The 17162-nt window shown below is 45.3% G+C and overlaps 1 protein-coding gene across 1 annotated transcript in view; it reads left to right on the top strand.

Moving 5' to 3' along the window:
- Positions 1-333: 333 nt before the first annotated feature.
- Positions 334-17162, top strand: part of srrm4 (serine/arginine repetitive matrix 4) — a 62290-nt gene continuing 45461 nt past the window's right edge. The window contains exon 1 of the mRNA XM_010876031.4: positions 334-1444. The gene's annotated coding sequence lies outside the window, so the exon portion shown is untranslated. The remainder of the gene's footprint in view (positions 1445-17162) is intronic.

Below are 17162 nucleotides of genomic sequence, written 5' to 3'. Positions count from 1 at the left end.
CACAATTTAGTGTACTGGTACAATAAAGTAGAAACACTTGGGATGTGTTGTCATGGTACTTTGTAATGCGTCGTGTTGTGTGTCGTGAAGTATCGTGTTGACATGGCGTGCTGTTGTGTAGGGACATGCTGGCTGTGTATGGAGAACTAGGCTGGCTGGGGACAACTCTGAGCCCCTGGGGGCATTGTGTCAGCCTAATGCACCGGCTGCTCCTCACAGACCCAGCCCTTTGTTATGCTGATGGTGGCTACCAGCTTGGCCTTTTGTCCAAGACACAGGGGACAGACAGGGGGAGATGGGAAGGAGGGAGGGAGGATAGCATGATGGATGGATGGAAGGACCGAAAGGGAGTAAGTCTCGCAAATGACAGTGAAAGGCATGGGAGGGCATTGAGATGAAATAAGGAGCGGATGAGCAAGAGAGGGAGCGAGAAAAGGACAGAGATAAAGAGAGGGTGAGAGAAGAAGAGGAGCCGGGAGGAGTTCCGACACCCCCTGTCTTGGCCCCAGCCCCCAAATGCAATGCCGGAATCGAGGAGAGACTTAACAAGCCACCAGTCAGCTGGGCAACTCACTCGCTCCCAACACACACATACTCTAAACGGGCACGCACACACTCACACACTAGCACACGCTCCTGCCTGCCCCTCAACCTGGACCTTCACAGTCTGCCGCGCACTTGCCTCGCTTCTTAGACTTCAGCCGTGCTCTGGCTGTGAGTGCATGCTGAGAAACACTCCGTCACACACCCCCCGGCTCCGAACGGGGAGAAGGAGTCTCCTATATCTCTAGTGACTCTCACAGTCAGGAGTCTGAGCTAGAGAGAGACAGGCAGGAACAAGAGACCCGAGCTACGGCTAACCTCAGCGAGAGCAGAGAACAGCATCTGTGACTGAGCAATAGACCCAAACCCCCCTTCAGAGAGAACAACATGCAGCCTGGCGTTGTGGCAGCAGCCTTTGTCTTGTCCTACTCGGTCCGCCAGCCTCCCCCCCATCCGTAGCAGAGGACTGAACAGAGGAGAGGATCTGTGCTGAGACACGCTGACCTACTACTACCGGAGCAGGAAGAACGTTCCGGTTCTACAGTGTGCTACCCTGTTGCTCTTTGCCTGAGTGGATTCAGTACTTGGACAGCTCCAGTGAGCCACTTCGCAGAGTAGCGTGTATCTCGGCCATTTGTTGAGGTGCAGTCTGTGCAAAGTCTCCCTGGTCGCTACTCTCGTCTCCAAAGGCAACCCTGGACCCCCGGACCCCCTTGGCTCTCTCCCTGGCCCCGCACGCCCCTCTCCCCCTTGGGGCGGCGGAAAACACGGCCAGCCTGGAGCACCAGGGGGAGAAGCAGCTGTTTGAGAAGTTCTGGAAGGGGACGTTTAAAGCCGTGGCGAAGCCGAGACCAGAGAGTGTCATCGTGGCCAGCATCACGGCGAGAAGGAGGGTGATCAGGTCAGTTGTTTCTAGAACCTTTACTATGGAGTGTCTCCCCATCTCTCCCTCTGCAACCACAGCTGTCTGAATTTTAAGCCTTGTTTTTATGCTTTGTGTGGCAACCTGGTCTCAGGGATAAACATATCATAGCACAGAATAGAGTGTATTCATGTTGACATGCTGCTAAAGGAATGAACAGCTATGTACTGCTGAAAAAAATATGGATAGTTGTTGTGCTTTTGTTGAATCAAAGGTCAGTGCTCCTATTTACTTGGCGCGGTCAACGTCAAGAAACATAGGAATAAGTTCCCTTTCCATGGCATTTTAAATGTTTTATAATGTTTGTACGTTCTGCCAGGAAAGGATCCTGTTGCATCAAGAGCAGGTTATATTGCAGACATGCCATGAAAAAACAGCAGAGGCTTCATTGTGTGACCCAGCCAGGCTTTTAAAGGTTACGTGCGTGTCATTTCTCTCTCTTCGAGTCGCTGTCCCCGGCTACGTCCCCTCCGGTGGCCATTTGGAACCGTCTCTGTGAAGTGCCACCGTCTTATGTTTTTGTGGCCTGTTTTTTTGTGGCCTGTTTTTTTGTGGCATGTCTTCAAACCCCACGTTTGTGTCTTTTGCCCACCTGCCCGATTCTGTCATGCCTGCTTTCATCAATGCAAAGGTTTTCCTCTGTGCTATCAGCCCTCAGAGCCCAAAGACACAGACAGACAAGGAGAAAAAAAACGACACTGATGGAAACGTGACATCAGCGTTCCGTCATTTATCTATAATTGCCTCTCTCGCTCTTTCTTCTCATCCCGTCCGCCCCAGTTCTCAGCGGTCCCGCACTCATGGCTGAGCACGTTTTCCGATCTTGGACAACTTCATCCCTCATCCCTCTGCCCCACCCTGGCGAGAGAGTTTGTCCAGCCCTAAGGGCTTTTCAAGTTACTGAGCAGAACCGAGTCGAGTCCAACTGACATGTACTTAGCTGATCTATTTAAGCATCGAGAACGGTTTCTGAAGCCATAAAGGACTTGGCAAAATAGTGCGAGATACAATTGGTACAGTATGAATGCTTTGGCAGTGGTTCACAAGTACATGGCTCCAACATATGACTAAACCATGAAAATGTGTTAAAATGTCACAAAGTCAGAATCGTTCTAGAGCCCCAATCACATAAGGCACCAATTTCCTCTAACGACCATTGTGGCATAGTTGCAAATGATCGTTCTGACACTATGAAAAGTAAATAACATATATTTATGTTTGGGTGCATGTAGTACATATATATTTTCTGACATTCTACCATGTTGTTACAAGCTAGGAAAACAAGCAGTTCGCAGCACCTGTTAAATTGTTTACTTTCAGTCCAATTTTGTTTGTAACATGTTGTCGACTGCAATTTCAGGACTGTGGCTTCTATTCAATATTGAGCCACCTGTAAGAAAATTTACATTTGCGTTTCTGTAAATAGCTTTTTATTTTTGGGGTGATCGTCACATCTGCTAAATGGCATAAACGTATTATTGAAATTATGCTATTGTTTTGACAGCCACAATCATCCCTCACATCTGGAGTCACACGGCTGTTGCGCCCCTATTTTAGAACGTCCATAAAAGAAAAAGATGATGATTCAGTTCACCTAGTACACAGCACGTGTGGGTAACAGGCACATCGAACCATGAAATAGGTCATTAATGGGTTTAACTGGATTCTTTTTATAGGCTGTTCGTCGTCGGCTCACAAAATAAGAGTGCCGCTGTATTACTCAAAATGTTTTCTTTGTCCTCCAACACGTGGCTCTATCCATGGCTAGTTCTGTGTGCGTCGGACAATGCAACTGAACAATGTTAACTGTAACGTCTTCCAAGCCGACCGGTTCACTGTCCGTTCTGATAAAAAACTGAGCAAGGGGATCTAGGTAGAGTTCACACCCGAAACGGTCTCCCATACGTACCATTACTCATCTCACGCACACGTTTTTGGAAAGGATACAGTAGGACTACGGTGTATAAAACAGCACAGGGGGACTGTGCAGTTGTCAAGAGGATCTTTGCCTCTCCATTTCTCTCTTCTCTAAGAAAGGCTGCTTCTCGCTGACACTGACACTGATGGCAGTGGCACGGGGAGAGGGGAGATGGCAGTGGCACGGGGAGAGGGGAGATGGCAGTGGCACAGGGAGAGGGGAGATGGCAGTGGCACGGGGAGAGGGGAGATGGCAGTGGCACGGGGAGAGGGGAGATGGCAGTGGCACGGGGAGAGGGGAGATGGCAGTGGCACGGGGAGAGGGGAGATGGCAGTGGCACAGGGAGAGGGGAGATGGCAGTGGCACGGGGAGAGGGGAGATGGCAGTGGCACGGGGAGAGGGGAGATGGCAGTGGCACGGGGAGAGGGGAGATGGCAGTGGCACGGGGAGAGGGGAGATGGCAGTGGCACGGGGAGAGGGGAGAGGGGAGATGGCAGTGGCACGGGGAGAGGGGAGATGGCAGTGGCACGGGGAGAGGGGAGATGGCAGTGGCACGGGGAGAGGGGAGATGGCAGTGGCACGGGGAGAGGGGAGATGGCAGTGGCACGGGGAGAGGGGAGATGGCAGTGGCACGGGGAGAGGGGAGATGGCAGCTTCATTTACAACTAACAGGACAAATGTTGTTACTTCTAATCCCAGTCAGCCACCCAGGTAGAACCCAGCCTGTGAAGCAGCCACATGATACTTGTTTCCTTCTATCTCTCTCCCCCTCTCTCCCTCTCTATTATACATTTCTCAGTCTCTAATTCTCTCTCTCTCTACCTCTGTCCTCTTCACTTTCCCTCTCTCTCTTGTGGAATGTGATGACGGGGCTGGTGAATAATGAGAGAATAAAGAACACTGACAATGCCGGGAGATGGTTGAGGGCTATTTGAACTTCCTTCCTGTGTAGTTAAGCGTTGTGTAGTGAATTGTGCAGTGTTATACTGTGCGGCATTGTGGGTATGCTGACGGTGCTCCGTCGCGTTCTGGCAGTGCCCGGGGAATGCTTAGCCCGACAGAACATAGCCCCAGGCTTAGTTTCTGCCGTGTATTGCGTGCTTCCTCTGTTCCCCCATCTCTCTCTCATTATTTTCTCCGTCTTTTCCTCTCTCTCTCCCTTCCTGTCTCCTTGTCTCCTTACCACTTCCTTACTATTTCACGGCAGGAAGCGTGCTTCTACCTTACTTCCTGCCGTCCTCTCTCTCTCTCTCTCTCTCTATTTCTCACATTTTCCATCGCTTTTCTTATTTCTCTTTCCTTCCGCCCTTTTTCCCTACCTCTCGTTCTCGCTTTCAAATGATAATTGCTTCATTGGTGTGACAAACATTGCGTTAATCTGTCCGAAGCGTCAATGCGCGCAAATATACATTGTGGTCAAATAATAACATTCAGCAGTGGCGCCAACAACACCTCCCACTCTCCCTGTCCCTCTCTTCGTTCATCTCAACCCCCACCCCACTCTCTCTGTCCCTGTCTTCGTTCATCTCAACCCCCACCCTACTCTCCCTGTCCCTGTCTTCGTTCATCTCAACCCCCATCCCACTCTCCCTGTCCCTCTCTTCGTTCATCTCAACCCCCACCCCACTCTCTCTGTCCCTGTCTTCGTTCATCTCAACCCCCACCCCACTCTCTCTGTCCCTCTCTTCGTTCATCTCAACCCCCACCCTACTCTCCCTGTCCCTCTCTTCGTTCATCTCAACCCCCACCCCACTCTCCCTGTCCCTCTCTTCGTTCATCTCAACCCCCACCCCACTCTCTCTGTCCCTGTCTTCGTTCATCTCAACCCCCACCCTACTCTCCCTGTCCCTGTCTTCGTTCATCTCAACCCCCACCCCACTCTCCCTGTCCCTCTCTTCGTTCATCTCAACCCCCACCCCACTCTCTCTGTCCCTGTCTTCGTTCATCTCAACCCCCACCCCACTCTCTCTGTCCCTCTCTTCGTTCATCTCAACCCCCACCCTACTCTCCCTGTCCCTCTGTTCGTTCATCTCAACCCCCACCCCACTCTCTCTGTCCCTGTCTTCGTTCATCTCAACCCCCACCCCACTCTCTCTGTCCCTGTCTTCGTTCATCTCAACCCCCACCCCACTCTCCCTGTCCCTCTCTTCGTTCATCTCAACCCCCACCCCACTTTCTCTGTCCCTGTCTTCGTTCATCTCAACCCCCACCCCACTCTCCCTGTCCCTCTCTTCGTTCATCTCAACCCCCACCCCACTCTCCCTGTCCCTCGCAGAGAAACATCATTATTCACTCAACATAACCGAGGGCCTATGAACAATCCGAGTGAACTGTGGAGCAGTGACAGACAGCGTAGAGCCGACAGAGCAGGGAAGCGGGGAGGGTAGAAACAGAGAGAGATGTTTCAGGTTTAATCAGCGTCTTCCCTTCCTCCTCCTTGCTCTCTCTCATTGTCCTTCTCTTTTCTTGTCCCGGTCTTTTCATTCTCTTGGCATTATTGGAGAGAGTCACAGAGTAGCAATTAGAGCGGCCATTCCTCTTTCTTCTCCCTCTCCCTCCCTCTTAGTAGTTCTCCCTTCTTTTCAAGCAGCTTGGTGGCAGGGGTTGTGTATGAACCAGAGGTGGGTGGGGTGAAGGGATAGCTTGACTAACACTACAGCTGGAGGGTCTGGCCCTCAGCTATTATAGCCCTGCAAGCTGTTTGGCTCAGGGGTACTCTTCATTAAAAATGCAGACCGCTGAGACACAGAGTCGGGGGGTTTTGTGTGTGTGTGTGTGCGTGCGTGCATGACCTGTGTGTGTTTCTGTGTGTTTGTCAGCGCGTGCGCGTGATCCGCCTCTTTGTGTGTGTTTGCAAAGGGTAACAGGGACTTGTCCGGCGTCGAGGCAGATGCTAGGCTGTGAGAAAGCGGCGGGGGGCGAGCCTTTTGCCTCAGACCCGAGCAGATGCTGCTCTAACGAGGGAAGGAAATGGGAGCCTGGGGATCGGGAGCTGTTGCATCTGAAGGCACTGGGGATGTATGGTGCTTCCAAACACACAAAAAACGCAAAACAGGAGCCTGTGCTGTGAGCAGGAATAAACAGTGTTTGTGTCAATTAGTATACTTTTCTCCACAAATTAACGTTGAGAGTTTAGAGACTTAGTAGTCTGAGAATCTAGCGGAACCCACTTCTTTTGCACGGAACAGTACTAAGAGGGAATACACTTTGTCACAGATGTAGATAGAGTAGCCCTGTCTCTCAGAGGTGCTAGTGATCTCCAGAGAGACACTGTTCCTGTCTAAACCACATCACAAAGAGGATTGGAAGATGGATGATGCGGTGGTGCCCCGGTAGAGTTGTGGTATTGGTTTGGCTCTTCTCATGCGATTCTGTCGTTATACAGTGTATTTCACTCTTCTCCTATTCTCTCTCTTTGTCCTATCCCCCCACCTTCATCCCGTGCCCCCCCAGACCCAACCTGCCTGTCAGTTATGGCAGTGTATTCCATTTCACCACTTGTTCTACATCACCTCTTGTCCTCGTGTCCCCAGCCACTAAATTACTGTCTGCTCATCGGACCAGGTGGCTCGGGAAGGTTCATTACTGTCTGCTCATTGGACCAGGTGGCTCGGGAAGGTTCATTACTGTCTGCTCATTGGACCAGGTGGCTCGGGAAGGTTCATTACTGTCTGCTCATTGGACCAGGTGGCTCACAATGTTCATTACTGTCTGCTCATTGGACCAAGCTGGTCAGCCATGTTTGTGCAAGATATGATGACACAGAACCAGCCTTGATTCTCAGGAATCTGTAGATGCCCAATCGACACTACCCTAGTGCACTGTTTATGATCAAACCCTTGGTCCAAATGAGTGTTCCGTGTAGGTAATAATGTGCCATTTGGGACAAACTGTCTATATTACGGTGTGTACTTTTAACAGACTGGAATTGATTCCATTATAGATTTTTACACAGCTGATTACAATGCATCAAATCAGGCATTTCATCCCTGACACATGCTTTATCAAGGCTGTGTATTTGGAGGTTGTTCAGAATTTAATTGAATATCACGCCACACTGAAGCATTTACTGTTAACTGTGCATTTATGTATTATATTACAGTGGTTCTTAAACTTGTCCTTGACAACCCATGTATAGGATGCATTGGAGGTCTTGAAAGCCAGACTTCAGCTTGTAAACCTCCAGGGTGTTCAGGTGAGCCAGTTCACAGCAACAACCAAATGGTAAAACGTCTCGGGGTTCCATGGGAATGGTCATCTTGTACTACAACATTTTACTTTCCAAATGTTTTTTATGTAATACAGATGAATAAAAACAGGCATGGACACATACAGAAGTGTTTTTAGAAGAAGAAAACAATCTACAAAAAAGTATAAACAGCCCCTCCAAAAAAGCTTTGGAGTTTGGAAAAAGGAACATTAAAGGAATGTATTTCAGCTCTGCTCCACGTGTCCTGCCTCAGCGCCACCCTGACAGCCGGTGTGGTTACGGACCCCTCTGTGCGGCATCACTGGTCTGGGTTGGGTTGGTTTCGGGCAGGCTGTTTTGCTATTCTACAGAACTGAACTGAAAAGAGGCTTATTAATTTCTCCTCCAGGGTTCTGTGGACCCTCAGTACCGCCATGCTCACGGTTGAGTCGCTCCGCCACGCCGCTGGAGAGCGGCTGATATGTTGTTCCCCAGGGGGTTCTCTGCAGTTACTCCTCCAAAATCTAACAACATAATTTCACAAGATGAGAAAGAGATCCGTTTAACCTTACACGTCAGGTGTGTTTCTTTTCCTTAAGACTGTATTGCCAGTCCATATCATGTGGTTGATTGCCTTTTGAGTATGAATGGTTATATCCAAGTGTAATTATTATTTGTGTGCGTGTGTGTATATAGATATAGATCATGTTTCCACTTAGCTAGTTTGCCCACTCTTTAGCCAAATTCTTACTTGGCCTTGATTTACCAATATTTGTTCTGCTTCGAGTGGGGCTGCGCTCTCTGGAGCGCTGTGTTTCACTGATACAGTACATACTCGGCTCCAGAGGAAAAAGATTGTCAAGTCTTTGTGTAGTGACTCAGATATCACCAGTGGGGCAGGGTGTTTTCAATAGGCCCTCTGCACTATTTCTGACGAGGCACTGACTTACTGAGGTTGAAGATACAGTATGTAAAAAAGAATTATGGGGCGGTGAGGCAACGATTCGTCAGCTTACACTTCTGTGTAAGAATCTAACACATTGATGTTTAAATTGTCTTGAGGCATTTCAAGGCATTTACATTGAATGGAATGAGTTGTTTTCCACTCTGCACACCCGGCATGGGTACTTTGAAAGACCTGTATCTATTAGTAGGAATTTTATTTAGAGAATGTTCCAGTCAGTCAGCTTCTACAACTCTAAACATAGTTTACAAGATATTAAATCCCTATATGTTATACATATATCCACAAATATATGTATAACACAAATATACAGCTCCGGAAAAAATCAAGAGACCACTGCACCTTTTTCTTTCCTTTCCAAAAAAAGGCAGGTTTTGTGTGAGGAACAGAAGGGTTAAAATTAGAAGACCACTGCATATTGAATGCTTTTGTTCCTCACTCAAAACTTTCCTTTTCAACTTTTATGGAAAGGAAAGAAAAAGGTGAAGTGGTTTCTTAATTTTTTCCAGAGCTGTATACATACAATAATTATTTCCTGATTAATGGTGCTGATACTATATCCTGCAACTGTGTTTAGTATTATTAATGCTGTTGCAATTATTATATTTTTTACTTACTGTATGTTTTTTAAGCATTGAAAGGAATCATTTTGTTGTGGGTTTTGCAGTGTACTGTATATTCTATGCATATGAATACCATTATAACTTTAAACCCTCTGAGCAATTCTCTAGTATTCCTTACGGAAGCCCTGAAGCCCAAGGCAGTAAGATATTTTGGGCCCAGAAGTTTATCTTGACTATTAGAAAAAAATATGTATTTGTTCTGTTTAGTGTGAACATTTTTGTTGATGGGAATCAAAGAATGATTGGCTGTAGCAATTGTTATATGTCGTTCAAACAAGATAAACTTAGTCTCTGGTCCCAAAAACATGTTTTACTGCCTTGGGCTTCAGGGCTTCTGTCAACTTTTTACAATTATTTTTTTGTTTTGTTCAACACTGAACTTCTTGTCATTTTATTCTGTGTTCTCAAGGTCCTCTGTGACAAAGTGAAGATGCTGTCCTCTCAAACAGGATGATGCACACATTAGCAATCCGTAATGAAAAATATGAAGTACAAAGACAAGTCAAGAAATTGGAGTACAGTCAGAAAGGAAAAAGAGAGAATGTGGTAGAGATGGGAGGAAAGGGTACGGAAAAGAGATTTGAAGAGACAAGGGGAACGAGAATACGATGGACAGAGAGGGAGCAAGATGCAAATCAAGCTGGACTTTTAATAAAGTAGCATTGGCAATCAATGTGATTAATGTTCAACATTATGGAGTGGAGTAGGCCACAGGGAGAAGGATAATGAGTGTCAGAGAGAGAGAGAGGAGTGAAGGAGTGAGAGATTAAAAAAGACAGAGAGGGAGGAACCTGGAGAGAGAGAGATAAGAAGAGATAAGGAGAGATAAAGAGAAAGTGGGAGCGAAAGCAAGATAGAGAGAGACACAGGCCTGAGGAGTCAGACCTTAGAGTCTGAAATACTCCTGTTGCTTGAAACAAGATGCGAGTGTTAGCTTTATGGCGTTGTAGTCAATTAAACCTATTCTGAGTGTACCGAGGGAAGCAAGTCATTACGTTGTATTATGCATAAATAAGGTTCCACCTTCGGATGTGAACATCAATCCGTTCTCCTCAGAGGGATGATTTATCATGTTATGGCCTCACAGTGAATTGTGTTCAGTGGAAGGAACATTTAATGAGAGATGAACAGTGTAAGAGAAGGGATGATCTCCATTGTCCTTTCCCGATATTGCATTCTGTTTAAGGTATTCGTCTTTTGCGGGGAAAGAGATTTACCTCTACTGTCGAACCGATCATTATGACCAATTGTGCCAAGGGAAGCTTACATTTACACATCTATCAGTTACAAGGCATGCGTATTGCAAAGGTCTCAGATATAGCAGATAATGACCTAGGGGTCAAAGGGTTTCAGTGTCCCACTCAGGTTCACACGTCATGAGGTGAAAGAGACTTCTTTTATATTCCCTGTAACTACCTTAATGATCATGATTGGGAACGTTTTACGGCCGGTGCTGTAGCGGCCAGAGGACATGTGACTGAAGGTCAGCCCACGGAGGGGGGTGATGGGTAGAGGTCAGAGCATCTGACCAGTAAACAAACGGTTGCTAGATCAAATCCCATAGGCGTCCAGGTGAAAAAGAACAATGGCTAAATAACCGAAAAATACAAAGAAATGTAACGGGAGAGAAACACTACAGTATTGTCTATAGCCTGAGCACTGCTTCCACGGTAACAGTATGGTAACTAATGCACGGTGGTTGGGCATTGGCTGGTATAAATACGCGCCACTTCAACCCCGACAGATGCAACGTATCAATAAATCAGCCCACTCTCCAAAGTCATCTGTCATAATAAAGATCTGAGGCAGTTTTTTTTTCATATGATTGTCAATGAGTCGTTAGGAAACACATTTGCATCAGCCTTCCGTTTGCGATGCAAAGAAAACCAGCACTTTTCATGTCGAATGAGGCAGTATGAAATTGATACGGAGCGACAGGTCTCTGGCGAACTTCTGGGAAAGTGCTTTGGTGCAAACGAGTGCACTTGAAAGGGAATAGGGTTTCATTTGGAACACAGAATTGATATTGCCATATCCAACCGGAACATGCCACGAGGCACAGCGGAACCGTCGTTCATAATAACAGTGTGGTGGAATAACTGACGAAGACACTGAACAGAGACCCAAGACTCATAAAAAATGCATCCACACTGACTTGGCATATTGGCCGGAAAAAAACAACGAATCCTGCATAATAGCCTGACGCTGCCTCTCCCCAGTGGAACATTCAGGTCTGAGGGACTATGGGATGGATGGAAAACCATGGAATGCATCACGAATGACACCGTGTTCACTGTATAGTTCTCTACTCTGAGCAAAGCCCATTGCTGGAAGCGCACTGTGTTCTAAATAGGGTGATATTTGAGACAGACTGTTTTTTACAACCGGTTCAAATACTACAGACATAGAGACAGACTGTGTTTTCTCAGGAACACAGAGCTTGGGATATCAAAAATATTGGTGTCCAAGGTATATGTTGGTCAATTTGCCGACGGGCTACCTGGTCCCTTCTTGCAGATATCTTGCTTGCTCCACACAACATTTTCTTTCTAGTCGCCAAATGGTCCCCTGAAGCAATCGGATAGAGCCATTATTAAAATGCAAACTTATCAAAGTCAAACCCTCGTCACCTAAATTAAATCATTTCAAGCATGACTGGCCTTTTATTCCTTGTCCCGGCACCCCCCCCCCCACACACACACACACACGCCTTCCATCCTTCTCTATCCTCCAGCGGTGTCCATCTTGATTCCAGGAAGACGGTCTGCCATTCATGTGAAATGACTTCCCATTTGCATTTATAACTGATGCCTAGACTGAGATGTGACATGAGCCTATGGCTGTGTCCAAAACGACACCCTATTGACCCTACCGTGCACTACTTTTAACCAGAATCCATAGGCCTCATGTCAAATGTAGTTCACTATATAGAGTATAGCATTTAATTTTTGATTAAATTATAACTCTGGGATGACCGATGTCACAATGCAATTAGAGATGGGAAAAGAGAAGAGAAGGATTTAATTGGCTAGCCATCAAGCGGTTCTCATCACACACTTCTCACCTCAGCAAATGTCTGTTGACATGGAATGCCACCGAATGTCATGGGATGCAAAGGGTTATAGTTAGAATGAAATACACTTCACTGTTTGCTCAGTTGATAGAGTATGGTGCTTACAACGACAGGTTGTTGGTTCATTTTCCATGGGGGGCCAGTACAAAGTTTGCACTCCACAGTATAAGTCACTCTGGATATGTCTGCTAAAGGATTTATAGGTGCACCATGTAGTATTCCCCCTCTAACATCTGCAATGAATTTTAAACAAATGACATGATTTGTCTCCTCTTCCTTTACCCAACGAGACTGGAATAGTATTAGCTAGTCCAGGGTGGTTTAGGGTGGGAGGATAGTACTGAATGCTATAGTATTAGCTAGTCCAGGGTGGTTTAGGGTGGGAGGATAGTACTGAATGCTATAGTATTAGCTAGTCCAGGGTGGTTTAGGGTGGGAGGATAGTACTGAATGCTATAGTATTAGCTAGTCCAGGGTGGTTTAGGGTGGGAGGATAGTACTGTGAGTGTCTAAAGTGAATATAAGTAGTACAAATTCTCGGTTTTGGCATATCAATCAATTCCATATGCCAATCCCACAACAAAATTGATCAAAGATATTTGATAGTACATTCTTGGGTAGTACATTGATTGTTAATTGAAAATAAAATAAAAGCTTAGTAAGTTTGTATGAGGAAATTATTGTTTTGTTAGTGCCATGGGCAAACATTTTTCTTCTCTTTATTTCTATAGATAATGTACTGTCGTCATGGTGCCCTGAGGCAGTCAATATGAAACATCTTCATGAGTTAACATTACACATGACTGCACATTTGGTTGACATAATTCTATGTAAAATTATTTGAATAACCAGTCTCCATACCATGCTGGACCATAGCTTTCTTTGATTAAATTCATTGGCTTCACATGATTCATAGATACACCTTAAACTTTGATAAATCATACAATTTCAGGTACGATTTTATGGATAACATGCAAAATAAATTAAATGCTGTCCCAATCGGGAAGCCACAATGACACCCTACAAAAGGCAAGGTCCCAAATCACTGTCCTGGGTTATTGTGAAAGAACGTCTGCAAGAGGCCACCTTCCTCAATCAAATTCCTGAATAATCTGGTCACCAATGGTTTTTCAATCCATTGTAACGCAACTTCTAAAAAAGTATTATAAAAAATCAGGTAATGTAACTACTTGAGCCTAAACAATCTGGTTTAATTGTAACTTGACTACTTGAGCCTAAAATATCTGGGATTCATTGTAACGTAACTACTTGACCCTAAAACTACTTGACCCTGGTGTCTTCTGATTTGTCTTCTTCAGATTTCTAACATATATATTGCGCAAAGGACATAACATGTGACAGAATTTTAATTGTGCACAGTGTGATGTCACACATAGAGGACTGTGATTTTTCATGGCTTGAGAGCATAACTTTCAAAACCAGTAGCTGGAGTCATCTCAAGCTCTTGATCCTCGGAGTCTTGTAAAGCCTTTGACGATGTTGTCGAGACAGAAATGAAAAATGGGACATGAGTGAGGGTGTATGTAAAGGAAATGTTGTTCTCCAAAGCTGCATATTACAGAGCGACGGGCCTGGCCAAGGCTTTACAGTCTTTCCGTGACTGTTATTCCCGGCGACGCTCCTGAAGCTGGCAGATTGTGCTGAGGATGATTAGGAAGAATGAAGCTGACAGGTTAGCTGTCTTTCCAGGGCTTGCTGAGACACGCCGGGATACTCTGTGGAAAAAACAACCGTAAAGTTTAGGTTATGTAAGAGCATGGGTTCTGTGCAAACGGTTGACCTTTTATTATATGAGTCTATGTGGATCTGATGGGGAATAGGGGATTTGAGGACAGTTAGGCAATTATAGAAAAACGTTTAATTAACACATCTCATATCATTTCTACGGCCTAATCATCATTGCAACTGGGATAGAATGGGACGATGGAGGGACTTCATTTCCAAGCTTCTTAATAGCCTATCTATTTCATTTTGAGTCCACGGGAAAATAATTGGTTATCATGCTTTTTTTTCTCAGTTCATCTGAAAAACATGAAAGCCTTTGCATATAGACCCGTAATTAAACAGTTATTTTAGGGGTTTCAATTTAAAGGTGCCGCTCTGCAGTGTCCTTGTCTTGGAAGAGATGGAATTGCTTTGTCTCAGAACTGTCTTTGACTAGGGTTGGGTTCTACATGGCACCCTTTTCCCTGAGTAGTGCACTATTTTTGAACAGTGCCCAATGACCAGAGCCCTACAAAAGTAGTGCACTTTGAAGTGAAAAGGGAGCGATTTTGAATGACAACAGTTTAAGTGAAACCAGTTGTGGTAAAACCCTGAGATCTGCTTAAGAAGAAAGGCTTTGAATTTAAGTAGCTAGCAGTGATCAGAAGGCGAGGTTCCAGCATCTTTGTCCTATCTAGAAGCAATTCTATATTATTATTCCTCTCACTTTCTCTGTCTCTTTCAGTAGATGTTGAAATATTGAATTAGATGGGGGGGGTTTTCTCCATTCTTTTTTGCCCTTTTTTGAGAACGGCTTTGTGAAATTATATATATATATATAACAAAAGTAGAATAATGTGTAATATATATGCTGTATCATATGTGTTTTAGCCATACATATGGACTGTGATTGCAATACACCCAACCCATCCAATGACAAAGCACAAAATGCATATTTCAGAATGTCAGAACATATACATTTTTAACTGTCAAGTAAAAAGTAAACTGTAAATAAAAAAACAAAACAAAAAAAACAAATGTTAGCTGGGGGTAATGGATTATATGCAGTCATTTCTGATCCTGATCCCACCTCATTGAGTTTAAAATATTCAAACAGTATGGGACGATGGCCTTTAAAGTGATGATGTGGCTAAACTAATGGATTTTGACTGGTGGCATAATTCCACATGAGACTCACACTAGCCAAAGGGCATCTATAATAGACTTAGATATCAAAGTCAAGGATGCGGGGAGTGCACATATTGTTATGGCTAATGTGGCCCTGTGTGTCTCCTGGCGCATGCAATGCTGAAGGTTGTGGGTTGGAGTACCTTTGCAGCTGTCCATGTGTGAAATATATGCATGCTGATTATGTCTCCTAAACATCTGTTAAATGGCATTGATCACTGTAAAAATCAAACTCTAATTATTTATCTAGCAGGCATTTAAGAATGCATCCAGGTACAGAAAGCACACATGCGTGCACACACATGCACACAGACACACACACAGAAACACACACACATAGACACACTCACACAAGCACTAATCGAAACTCCAATTGCGTTTAATTAGTGTTCTGATCTAATTCAGGGCAACAAACTGTTCCGTCGGCATTGACAGTTTCACTGAAAATGCCATTAATTCAGAATAGCCGCTTCAGAAGGGCTAACAAGAGCCGTCATTATTCCTCAGTAGTTAAGCTATGAGAATACAAATAAAGTGTTTTGCAGCAACATACCAGTATTAAGGATTGTAGTTCTGTTGTCAAAGGAGAAGGTATGCTGATAAGACCTTAGCAGAGGTGAAGGACAACGTTTTTGTGGAGATCACCATTAAGGGAATTTTCTGTGAATACCGGCTTCAGTCAGAAATGGCCTTTAAAAGCCAATAACTGACTTTTCAGATTGAATCCTGCCCTTCTAGGTCTTATACTTTTTAACTCCTGCTCCAGCAAAGGTCCTCACTGAGAGACATTTTGACATTATTTTCTCTTTTCTCCCTTTGAGAAGCCTACTTCCCTGTGCGTTCTTTTCCATCTCCAGCTCAGCAGAACCCCATCTCGTCTGTGAATATAGTTTAGGAGAGGCGGAGAAACCAAGATTAGGACTAATATGGACGGGAGAGGACGAGGGCTAATCTAAGAGTAGCGCTATCTTGCGTGTGGCATTCCTATCTCCCTCCGGCTCGGACCCTGCTCTGCAGCACCTCTCCCTGACAGACTGACACTTTTGCTTTTTGTGTGCATGTCTACATGTGCTCGGCCTCAGGGTAGTCTCGTTCTGTCTGAATTAAGATATCCCAGCTCGGCTCAATGTATGTGGTTCGAGGCGCTAGTCCCACAAATCTGATTTATTTTCAGAGCTATACTGGATGCAGCGCTTTTTTTTTGTGCATACAGCATTGGGTTAGTAACGGAAAGGTCACTAGTTCGAATCCCTGTGCCGACCAGGCGGAAAATCTGTCATTGCGCATTTGAGCAAGCGGCTTCCTGTAAGTCGCTCTGTCGACATCTGTCCAAACTAACTCAGATTGTGAACGAAACTTTGAGCTCTTTGATTTGGCGAATCAGGTGAATCAGCACAGTGCAATGACAAAAAACTCAGACACGTCTGGGTGTCCCAGAGGAGAGGTTTGAGAACCACTGGCGCAGAAAAAACACTGCCTTTGACGTGTTTGTCTGTCGATTTCCCTGCGAGATGATTTTAATGATTCCATTAGGTTGTGAGATGATGATGACAAAGTGCTGTCAGATTTGACATTGGATGCAAGAAGACTGGGAGGTTTTCTACTCTTCTGCTTCTTTTCTCTCTCTTTCTCTCTCTTTCCCTCTCTCTCTGCCTTGAGGATGATTTTTTGCATATCTCTCTCATCTGTCTGTGGGAAGAGCTGGCAGGGAGCAGGAAATGAAATATGTAATTTGTGTCATTGTGCCTCACGCTCAGACGGTCACATACGAGGTTGTCACTGTTCAAAGCGCACTCGGCCTGCATGCAGCATACCAATATTCCAGGGCTTTTACTTTGCACTCTCTGAAATGGAGTGAAATTAGCCCAGACGTGGGAGGGTTGGAATGTTGCTTGGCCGGCCTGTCGACCTCACAGTCGTAACAGGCATAAATGTATTGATTAACTTGCACAGCGATGTACTTTTTTTTCGTACAAAAGGTATTGGGGTTCAGGATGGTTAATGTTCCCTAGTGCTT

Source organism: Esox lucius, chromosome 13 (assembly GCF_011004845.1).
Source record: "Esox lucius isolate fEsoLuc1 chromosome 13, fEsoLuc1.pri, whole genome shotgun sequence".
NCBI lineage: Eukaryota > Metazoa > Chordata > Actinopteri > Esociformes > Esocidae > Esox > Esox lucius.
The sequence above is the reverse complement of the archived record's forward strand: the minus strand, read 5'-3'. Positions and strand labels throughout refer to the sequence as shown.